Genomic DNA, 11,712 nt, shown 5'->3' with positions numbered 1-11,712 from the left:
ACAACCAGAGATGTGCTTTTCCTCAGTGAAGGCGGCAGGAAGCCAGGGGCAGGAGGGCAGTGAATCCCTTTGATACTGGGAGAAAACCAATTCCGAGAGAGCCAATCAGAGGGCACGGGAAGGGGCTGGAAATAAATGTCACCTCGACAAAACCTACCCAGTTGTATCAAAGCTTGGCCCTGACTTCAAGGCCTTCATTCGCAGCTAAATAGTTTCTGTTTTAATTTTATTAAAGTATACTAACGCATACATTTGTTATGAAAAAAATCAAGTCATACAAAATAATAATGAGGGACAAAAGTTCTCCACAGGCAATTACTTTTCACTTTGTTTTTTATTTCTTCCGGTGACTGCCTCCATATTTATAAATTAAAGGATCTCAATCACTAATTGTTTTATCAATTTTTGACATTGTGGATTCACTTATGACAGGTGAGGATTTAGATAATTTAAACTATTTCCTCTTAGTATTTTAGTTATTTTATGATAAACCGTATAATTTAAGTAAGGTAAGTACTTCAAACATCTGTTTTTTTGGATTTTCAACTTTCAAAATTATACATTAGCTCCTCACTCTGTGCGAGATGAAGATACTCACACACCTAACCTCTCACACTTCTTTGCTCCTTCTACTTGCCAACTTCTGTTAGCTATATATTTTCTCTAACATTGTTATAGATTATAATGTACTTATACACTTTAAGTGATCATTTAGGGTAAATAAGAAGCTACAAGAATCACTGTATTTGCTCTCTCTAGAACACTTTTCATTATTGCCCTCTTTCCTGGCCACAAAGAACTGGCTTTCGGGTTGACAAGCTTTCTTTAAATTCCTGATCACAAACCTTAAGCTGGTCATCCTTTTCCAGGGTTTTAGAAAACTTACTTTTTCGCTCTCCGCGATGACTATTTTGTATGTTCTCTCTTGGCCAATGATTTTCCTTTACACTTCAGAAAAAAGTCACGAGATAGGGAACTTCTCCCACATCCCACCACTAAATGTACAATCCTTCCTACAACTGCATTTATCTTCTGCATCATATTAAAGAGAAGGAAGTGGCTTTTCTTCTGTTAATCTTCAGTCTTTCCAGCTGTGATCTGGACTCCTATGTCTGCTACCCACTTAGGGGTTTAGTTGTTTTCCTTATCCCCTCTCTTTACTGCATCATCAATCTCTCCTCAGGCTGGATGGTCTCTTCATCATAAAAAATGTTGTAATATCGCTCATCTTAAAAAAACAAAGACAAAACACCACTTTTCTTTACCCCGTAATCCCTCTAGCTGAGCCTATTTCTCTGCTAGCTTTCATAGCAAAACTTCTTGAAAGAGTTCTACGTGGACTCTCTTTTCCTCCTCTTTGATTCATACGTTTTCCTATGAATAACCTCCATATTGCCAAATCTGATAAGAAATGCAAATCAAAATCACAATTGAGATATCACCTCACAAATGTCAGGATGACTATTACCAAAAAACAAAAAATGGCAAGTGTTGGCAAGGATGTGGAGAAATTGGAACCCTTGCACACTGTCGATGGGAATGTAAAATGGTGCAGCCACTATGGAAAACAGTATGGAGGTTCCTCAAAAAATTAAAAGTAGGGGCTGGCCCAGTGGTGTAGTGGTTAAGTTCAGCTCTCTCCGCTTCTGCAGCCCAGGTTTGCAGGTTCAGATCCCGGGTGCAGACATACACCGCTTGTCAAGCCATGCTGTGGTAGCAACCCACATATAAAATAGAGGGAGACTGGCACAGACGTTAGTTCAAGGCCACTCTTCCTCAAGCACAAAGGGGAAGATTGGCAGCAGATGTTAGCTTAGGGCCAGTCTTCCTCAAAAAAAAGAAAAATTAAAAATAGAGGCTGGCCTGGTGGTATAGTGGCGAAGTTCATTCGCTCCACTTTGGCGGCTGGGGTTTCATGGGTTCAGATCCCAGGTGTGGGCCGACACACCATTCATCAAGCCACTCTGTGGTGGCATCCCACGTACAAAAAATAGAGGAAGACTGGGGCCAACCCGACGGCATAGTGGTTAAGTTCGTGTGCTCCACTTTGGCGACCTGGGGTTCGGAGGTTCAGATCCTGAGCATGGACCTAGCACCATTCGTCAAGCCACACTGTGAAAGCATCCCACATACAGTAGAGGAAGATTAGCACAGATGTTAGCTCAGCGACAATCTTCCTCAAGCAAAAAGAGGAAGATTGGCAACAGGTGTGTTAGCTCAGGGTCAATCTTCCTCACCAAAATAAACCACATTAAAATAGACTACCACATGATCCTGCAATTCTACTCCTGGGTATATATGCAAAGACTTGAAATTAGGATTGTGAAGAGATATCTACACTCCCACATTTATTGCAGCATTATTCACAATAGTCAAGATATAGAAACAACTCAAATGTCCATCAATAGTCAAGTGGATAAAGAAAATGAGGAAAATGCGAGATAGACACACAATTAAACATTATTCAAACTTAAAAATTAAGGAAATACTACCATTTGTAAAAGCATAGATGGACCCGGAAGATATTATGCTAACTGAATACCATTCACAATCGCAACAAAAAGAATAAAATACCTCGGGGTAAATTTAACCAAGGAAGTGAAGGACCTATATAATGAAAATTGCAAGGCCTTTCTGAGAGAATTGGATGACGACATAAGGAGATGGAAAGACATTCCATGTACATGGATTGGAAGAATAAACATAGTTAAAATGTCCGTTCTACCTCAAGCAATCTACAGATTCAACGCTATCTCATCAGAATCCCAATGACATTCTTTACAGAATTAGAACAAAGAATCCTAAAATTTATATGGGGCCACAAAAGACCCCGAATTGCTAAAGCAATCCTGAGAAAAAAGAACAAAACGGGAGGCATCACAATCCCTGACTTCAAAACTTACTACAAAGCTACAGTAATCAAAACAGCATGGTACTGGTACAAAAACAGGTGAACAGATCAATGGAATAGAATTGAAAGCCCAGAAATAAAACCACACATCTATGGACAGCTTACCTTCGACAAAGGAGCTGAGTGCATACAATGGAGAAAAGAAAGTCTTTTCCAAAAATGGTGCTGGGAAAACTGGAAAGCCACATGTAAAAGAATGAAAACTGACCATTCTTTTTCACCATTCACTAAAATAAACTCAAAATGGATCAAAGACCTAAAGGTGAGACCTGAAACCATAAGGCTTCTAGAAGAAAACGTAGGCAAGTACACTCTCTGACATCAGTATTAAAAGGATCTTTTCGGACACCATGTCTTCTCAGAGAAGGGAAACAACAGAAAGAGTAAACAAATGGGACTTCATCAGACTAAAGAGCTTCTTCAAGGCACATGAAAACAGGATTGAAACAAAAAAAACAACCCACTAACTGGGAAAAAATATTTGCAAGTCATATATCTGACAAAGGCTTGATATCCATAATATATAAGGAACTCTCACAACTCAACAACAAAAAAATCAAACCACCCGATCAAAAAATGGGCTGGAGACATGAACAGACATTTCTCCAAAGAAGATATACAGATGGCTAATAGGCACATGAAAAGACGCTCATCATCGCTGATCATCAGGAAAATGCAAATGAAAACTACACTGAGATATCACCTTACACCCATTAGAATGACAAAAATATCTAAAGCTAATAGTAACAAATGTTGGAGAGGTTGTGGAGAGAATGGAACCCTCATACACTGCTGGTGGGAATGCAAACTACTGCAGCCGCTATGGAAAACAGTATGGAGATTCCTCAAAAAACTAAAAATAGAACTACCATACGATCCAGCCATTCCACTACTGGGTATCTATCCAAAGAGCTTGAAGTCAGCAATCCCAAAAGTCCTATGTACCCCAATGTTCACTGCAGCATTATTTACAATAGCCAAGACATGGAAGCAACCTAAGTGCCCATCAACAGATGAATGGATAAAGAAGTTGTGGTATATATATACAATGGAATACTACTCAGCTGCAAAACAGAACAAAATCATCCCATTTGCAACAACATGGACGGACCTTGAGGGAATTACGTTAAGTGAAATAAGCCAGTTAGAGAAGGATAATCTCTGTATGACTCCACTCATAGGAGGAATTTAAAAATGTGGACAAAGAGAACAGATTAGTGGCTACCAGGGGAAAGGGGGGGGTGGGGGGCGGGCACAAAGGGTGAAATGGTGCACCTACAACACGAATGACAAACATTAATGTACAACTGAAATCACACAAGATTGTAACCTATCATTAACTCAATAAAAAAAAAGATATTATGCTAACTGAAACAAGTCAGTCACAGAATGACAAATATAGCATGATTTCTCCTATAGGAGGTATCTAAAATAGTCAAACTTAGACAAGCAGAAAATAGATTGGTGGTTGCCAGGGGACGGGAGTGGGGAAAATGGAGAGTTGTTGTTCAGCATCAAGTTTTAGTTATGCAGGATACATAAGTTCTAGAGATCTACAACATTATAAACTTAAGAGGATAAGTCTTAGGTTAAATGTTCTTCCCACACACACACACAAAAGCAAAGGGACGTAAGAAATCTTTTGGAGGTGATGGATATATTTATTACCAGGATTGTGGTGATGGTATCATGGGTGTAAGCATATTGTCCAACTTCATCACAATGTATACATTAACTATGTACAATTTTTTAATGTTAATTATACCTCAATAAAGCTGAAAAAAATATAAACTCTCTGTTCTCTTAAATGAGTTCTTAGCAGCATTCAAAGCAGTTGAGCACTTGCTCCTTGAAATACTTTTCTTGTTGGGTTTCTGGATAGCCCATGCTTCTCTCACTTTTAGTGGCTCCTCTTATACTATCTAACCCCTAAATGTTGAAATCTATTTTTCCTATGCAGGTGATGGGGTTCAGGGCATGCCCACACCCCCGCCCCGCCCACCGCAAGATGCACCACTCTGGTATGTGGATTATTTCAAGCTGAAGAAAATAAAGGCTCAGAAGACTCAGGAAGAACATTCCACCTTCTCCCCAACTGACTAAAAGAAATTTAAAATAAAGGCCAGTCCCCAGGACAAGCCATCACCTTAGATAACTCTGGGTATCTGGTAGACTGGGAGGATCCTTGCTAAGCCCATTCTTATCAAAGTTCTATTTACCAAACATTTGCTTTTCCATTTCCAGGAGTTGCCTTCCTCCCCTTTGAAGCTCCAAATCACTACCCCCAACATCCTCCTTGTCTGTAGCTGAAGAAATTTAAACAGGCAGCCTCAGCCAGATGACTGAGTTACTGTTTCTCCTGAGTTTCTCCCATGTATACATGCTATTAAACTTTGTTTGATTTTTCTCCTGCTAACCTGCCTTTTAAATTATTTGACCAGCCATAAGAACCTTAAGAAAAAGGGGTGGGGGAGGAATTCTCCCACTTCCCCAACACAGGTGATCTTAAATGGTTTATAAATTCTCAGGTTTATATCTGCATCCCAAATCTGAGTTCAACTTGTTTGTATTGACAAATAAAAATGGCAAGCAATAGGATATATTGGAGAATATGAGGAAGCCATTTGGTGTAAACCTAATTCGGCCTCACCTTGTCTTTCCAAAAGGGCCTGACCGTGGCTGTTGAGCATGCATTGTATATCTGCTTTAGATATTCCCTATGGCAAGAACAAAGGCCCTTGAGATAAAGGTGCAACTTCCCTCCCTCTCCCAAAGTTGGCATCTCCTTAAGGCTTAAGCGTCTTTCCTTAGGCTAGAAACTGATTGCTGTGCTCACCTGTGACTGCCCAGCTCGAGACAACAGACTTGCCTCCTGCTACGCCCTCTGAGATAGCAGACCCACTACCTGCGGTGTCCATCAAGAGCTGTGCCGACAGGGCAATCTTGTGACTATTGTGGGAGGGACATTTCAATCATATGTGAAACGTCCTGCTTGGCGGTATATAACCACTCTGTACACCTCACTTCTTTGGTGCCCTTTCTTCCTGTGGGAAGAAAGGCCCCGGGCCATGGTCCTCAGATTTCAGCTCAGAACAAATTCACCCAAATTTTCGTTTATAGATTGGTTATAGATTATTTTCATGGACAGTATCTAGCTGTTTAATTGATATCTTGACTAGGATGTCTTCATAACATAGTCAGAAGGAAATTCTAGATATCCAACTCTCTGCCACAGTCCCCCCAAAGTGCTCTTCCCTTATATTCCCCATCTCATTAAATGGCACCTCCATTTATCTAGTTATTAAAGCCAGCAACCTAAGAGTCTTCTTGATGCTTCTCTTCCCTAATTCCCACATAAACAAGACCTATCTTTTTGATCTGCAAACACCATACTTGTTCAACCCCCCTTTATCTTGCCTAGAACAATGCTAGAGTTTACTGACTGATCTACTTTCACTTCCACTGTTGCCCACTTCCAGTCCATTCTCCAAAAGTAGTCAGAGTCTCATTACCCTTCAGTGACTTCACATTGCACTTACCATGGCCTGTAAAAATCAGGCTAATCTGATTCTTTCATGTCTCTCTATCCTCAAAGTGCTGGGAATACTGCAGTGAATGAAACAGGCAAGTCTTCTATTCTCATGGAGTATTCTGGGGGCTTTTTTTGGCAGGGGGTGGGGAATAGAATAAAGAAGTGCAGATAAATAAAACCATTTCTGAAAGTAAAGAGTACTATGAAGACAATTAAACAGGGGATTGTGTTAGACAGCAACTGATATTTGCGGTGGGTTTTAGACTGCGTGGTCAAGGATTGCCTCTCTGAAGGGACATTTGAACTGAATGATACAAAGGAATTTTTAGCACTTTCTCAGCAAAGGTTTATTTCTTGATTGTATCATAATCTCATCAAGGATCATCTGGGAACTCTAGTTTTTATCTAATTCCAGGACCCAGGCTGAGAGAGCAGCCACCAAACTGAAACTTGCAGGTTGCTGTGACAAAAGGAAGTAAGATTCTCAAGGGCCTCACACCAGCAATGAAAAGCTCTAGTCTGTAAGTGACACAGATTTCTTCCACCTATACTTTATTAACCAGAACTATTCACATGACCCCACCCAAACCAAGAATCTGGGAATCGCAGTCCTACCACGTCCTGGAAGGCAGAGAATGAGAAATATTCGGAAAACATAATTAACTACTACTATAGTCCTTCATGTTCACAGGGGAAAATATAAAGGAGGGAAAGTCATAGATACATGCATGGTAGTGGCAGGAGTTCTCCTACAACTGTGCAAGGCCATTAGAATTGCTAGTTCTGGTTCCTCTGGGAGGCATATGGTAGAAACAGAAGACAGTTTGGTGAAGCTTTCCGAGTCTTGCTGCTATCTGATCCCTCTAATACTGAGGAAATGGTTTCTTACTGTTTTGCAGACCTGGAAGAATGAATCCACAGAATGTGACCTCATTGTCCCTACTCAGGATTCTAGTTTGCTCACTTCAGTCAAGGTGCCTTAAACTTTTCTAAAAGTCAAGAACAGTCTGGAAATACATATATTCTCCATATCAACTTCTCAGAGCAAAAATCAAAGAAATGGGCACAAGACCGGCTCAATGTTTTTTATGAATGATTGATAATATTAATTTGAAGACTATTTCTTACATATTATACATCCATTTGCAGAGGGAGTAAAAGGTTATAGACACCACTAAGACATACCTGCTTTTTCTTCTAGCATTTTCAGTTTGTCTTTTTAAAAAACTTAATCCTTTGTTCTGTTTGAAATCTTTCAATTGTGAAATATTTCAGGACTGATATTAAATGTGACTAACACTAAGCCAAATACCTATGTGCCCAATACCCAGCTTATGAAATAAAATATTATAAAAATAGTCATAGGTCTTGTTTTTGCACGCTTTTTGGTGAGGAAGATTGGCCCTGAGCTAACATCTGTTGCCAAGCTTCCTCTTTTTTGTCTCCCAAAAGCCCCAGTACATAGTTCTATATCCTAGTTATAAGTCATTCTAGTTCTTCTATGTGGGAGGCTGCCACAGCATGGCTTGATGAGCGGTGTGTAGGTCTATGCCGAGGATCCGAACCAGCGAACCCCAGGCCGTGGAAGTGGAGAGCATGAACTTAACCACTCGGCCATGGGGATGGCCCCCTATAGGTCTCTTTTTATACCTAATCACATTCCTCTTTCTCCCAGCTTCCCCAGAAGTAACCACTATTCTGAATTTAGAATTTATCCTTCTTGTGCTTTTCTTTGTACTTTTACTACATCTGTATGTATCTGTTATCAATATGTAGTATTTTTGAGATTTGGGGTTCTAGCAATGATGGGGTAAACACAACTGGATTAAAAAGAAAACAACAAGACTTATCCTCCCACCACACACAACTAAGAAACCGGACAAAACATACAGTGGTTTCCAGATATTAGACAACAGTCAGTGAAAGATAATGATCTCTGAGAGAAATGAAACAAAAGATGTGAGCCATATTATTGCCCCAGCTTACAGCCTGGAGAGAATTTTTAGGCTATGTGCAGGCAGGAAGTACCCAAACGGAGCCTGCTGGTTCCAGGAGCTAAAGATACAGAGCTCGTACAAGGAAATCTTATGAGCATTTATGGGATGAAGTATGAGAGAAGACAGATCTGCGCAGGAAGAGCTCCAAATGAGTACTGATCAATGCAGGTGTGTGAGGAAACTACTCAAGGCCAGTGAAAGACCATGAGAAAGATTCAAGTATAGCCATCCCAGAACTCACACAGGGCTGGTAATACTCTATATTCCCACTAGCCAAATAAAAAAAACCTCCTAATACAAGGACATTCTCAAGAGGGTATCACATCAGTGTTGGGACCAAATTAGTCCTATACTAAAAGTTGTACTGGATCCACCTAACAAAGCAAGAAAGCAAGCCTCAAAATGGCAGAGTTGATTACAAATGGCTTAACTGAATCTCAAAACAAAGCCTGAAAATATTTTAGAAAAAAAATACAGAAACTCCAACAACTAAGAAAATAAAATTCACACTATGTGGCACTTGACAAAAAAAAAATTACCAGATATGCAAGAGACAGGAAAATAAGACCTAAAATGAAAAGAAAAATCAATCGATATGAACAGACCCAGAGATGACAGAAATAGTTGGCAAGAATGTTTAAACACTTAGTATAAATATAGTTCATATGTTCAAGAAGGATGAAAGATGAGCATTTTAAGGAGATATGGAAGATGTAAAAGAAATCTATTCCTCAGCAATATGAATTTACTTAACACTACTGAATTGTGCTACACTCATAAATGGTTAAGATGGTATATTTTATATTTTTAGCATGGTAAAAGAACCTTTGTTAATCTAAAAGGAAACAAACAAAACAAACCACAAATAAACATCTAGAAGTGAAAATACAATGTCTGAGAAGAAAAACAGTATGGTTAAAATTATCAACAGGTTAGACACTGTAGAAGAAGATTAATGAACTTAAAGACAACAGAAATCATCTAAAATGAGAGAGAGGAAAGATTGGAAAAAACTAAACATCAGCGAGCTATAGAAAAACATCATGTGCCCTAATACAGATATAACTGCACTCCCAAAAAGGAGGAGACAGATAGGACTGAAAATTTTGAAGGACTTACGGATGAAATTTTTCCAAATTTAATGAAAACCATAAACTCATATTTCCAAGAAGCTCAATGAACCCCAAGCAGAAGAAACAAAGAAAACTACACCAATGCACATCATAATCGTATTGCTTAAAATCAGTGATAAGGAAAAAACGTAAAAGCAGCCCAAAAAAAGACACGTGTACAGAAGAAAAATGAGAATTACAGCAGACTTCTCACTGGATTGAATGAAAGCCAGAAGACAACGGAGCAACACCTTTAAAGAGCTGAAAGAAAAATAATGGTTGCCCAGAATTCTATATCCAGTAAACATACATTTCAGAAATGAAAATGAAATAAATACTATTTCAGACATATCAAAGCTAAAATTCATCACCAGCAGCCCAGCAATATAATACATATTAAAGAAAATCCTCCAGACAGAAGGAAAATGACACCAACTATAATTCTGGATATACACAAGGAAATAAAGAGCACTGGAAACGCAAAGTTTGTGAGTAAATACAAAATACACTTTTCCCTAATTTTTAAACATCTTTAAAACATTACTGACCGGTTAAAACAAAAATGTAACAATGCATGTGGGGTTACTAATATATGTAGAAATAAAATGTATATCCACAATAACCTAAAATCTAGGAAAGGTGAAATGAAAGTAAACTATTGTAATGAGCTTATACTATACATGAAGGATAATAATATGATCAGAAGGTAGAGCGCAATAAGTGGAAGATGTCTAATATAAACCCTAAAACAACTTATAAAATAAAGAAAACAAAGAGTACAGATAACATGAAAAGAATATTGACTTATTCCTAACAAGTCAATAAAGGAGATTAAATGGAATTAGAAAATGTAAAATTTTCTGCCTTCTAAAAGAAGGCAGAAAAAAAATACAAAGAGATCACAAATAAGAGAGAGAATGAATAAATAGCACAATGGTACATTTAACCACTTTAATCACAACAACCAGTAATCATTTTAACTGTGAATGCTGTAAAAAAAATCAAAAGGCAGAGATTTTTGAAACAGGAAAAGATAGAGACTGTCATGAAAAGGTAGAGACTGTCAAATTGTACGGAAAAGAACAACAACACTAAATACATATTCACCTAATGACAGAACTTCAAGATACATAAAACAGAAAATGATAAAATTAAAAGAACTGCACCAATCCACAATTATAGCCACTATTATAGATGTCAATACCCTTCTCTCAATAAATGACAAATGAAGTAGACAGAAAAATCAGTAAAGGAAGACCTGAATAACTCTATCAACCAACATTCTACCTAACATTTTTCCCAAATACAACTGGATCACTGACCAAGATAGACTGTAAGATTGGCCGTAAAGAAAGTCTCAATAAATGTAAAAGAATTCAAATAATAAAAACTATGCTTTCTGGCCACAATGGTATTACATTAGAAACTAACAACAAGCCAAAGCAATCTCGAGAAAAACCAACAAAGCTGGAGGTATCACAATCTCTGAATTCAAAACATACTACAAAACTACAGTAATCACAACAGCATGGTACTGGTACAAAACACACACACAGCTCAATGGAACAGAACTGAGAGTCCAGAAATAAAACCACACATTTACGGACAGCTAATTTTCGACAAAGGAGCTAAGTACAGACAATAGAGAAAGGAAAGTCTCTTCAATAAATGGTGTTGGCAAAACTGGACAGCCACAGGCAAAAGAATGAAAGTAGACTATTATCTTACACCATACACAAAAATCAACTCAAAATGGATTAAAGAGATGAATGTAAGACATGAAACCATAATACTCCTAGCTGAAAACATAGCCAGTATGCTCTTCAACATTAGTCTTCGCAGTATCTTTTTGAATACCATGTCTCCTCAGGCACTGGAAACAAAGAAAAAAATTAACAAACGGGACTACATCAAACTAAAAGTCTTCCCCATCAACAAAATGAAAAGACAATCCACCAACTAGGAGAAAGTATTTGCAAGTCATATATCCAATAAGGGGTTAATTTCCAAAATATATAAAGAACTCACACAACTCAACAACAACAAAACAAACAATCCAATCAAAAAATGGGCAGAGGATATGAACAGACATTTTTCCAAAGAAGATTTACAGATGGCCAACAGGCACATGAAAAGATGTTCAGGGGACGGCCCGTTGGC

General features: G+C 38.3%; 1 long non-coding RNA gene across 1 annotated transcript in view; it reads left to right on the top strand.

The window, feature by feature from the left end:
• Positions 1-5,327, top strand: part of LOC138922098 (uncharacterized) — a 41,492-nt gene extending 36,165 nt beyond the window's left edge. The window contains exon 3 of the long non-coding RNA XR_011435180.1: positions 4,872-5,327. This is a non-coding gene — a long non-coding RNA (uncharacterized lncRNA). The remainder of the gene's footprint in view (positions 1-4,871) is intronic.
• Positions 5,328-11,712: the final 6,385 nt, after the last annotated feature.

Source organism: Equus caballus, unplaced genomic scaffold (genome assembly GCF_041296265.1).
Source record: "Equus caballus isolate H_3958 breed thoroughbred unplaced genomic scaffold, TB-T2T haplotype2-0000448, whole genome shotgun sequence".
NCBI lineage: Eukaryota > Metazoa > Chordata > Mammalia > Perissodactyla > Equidae > Equus > Equus caballus.
This window is presented reverse-complemented; position numbering and strand designations above follow the sequence as displayed.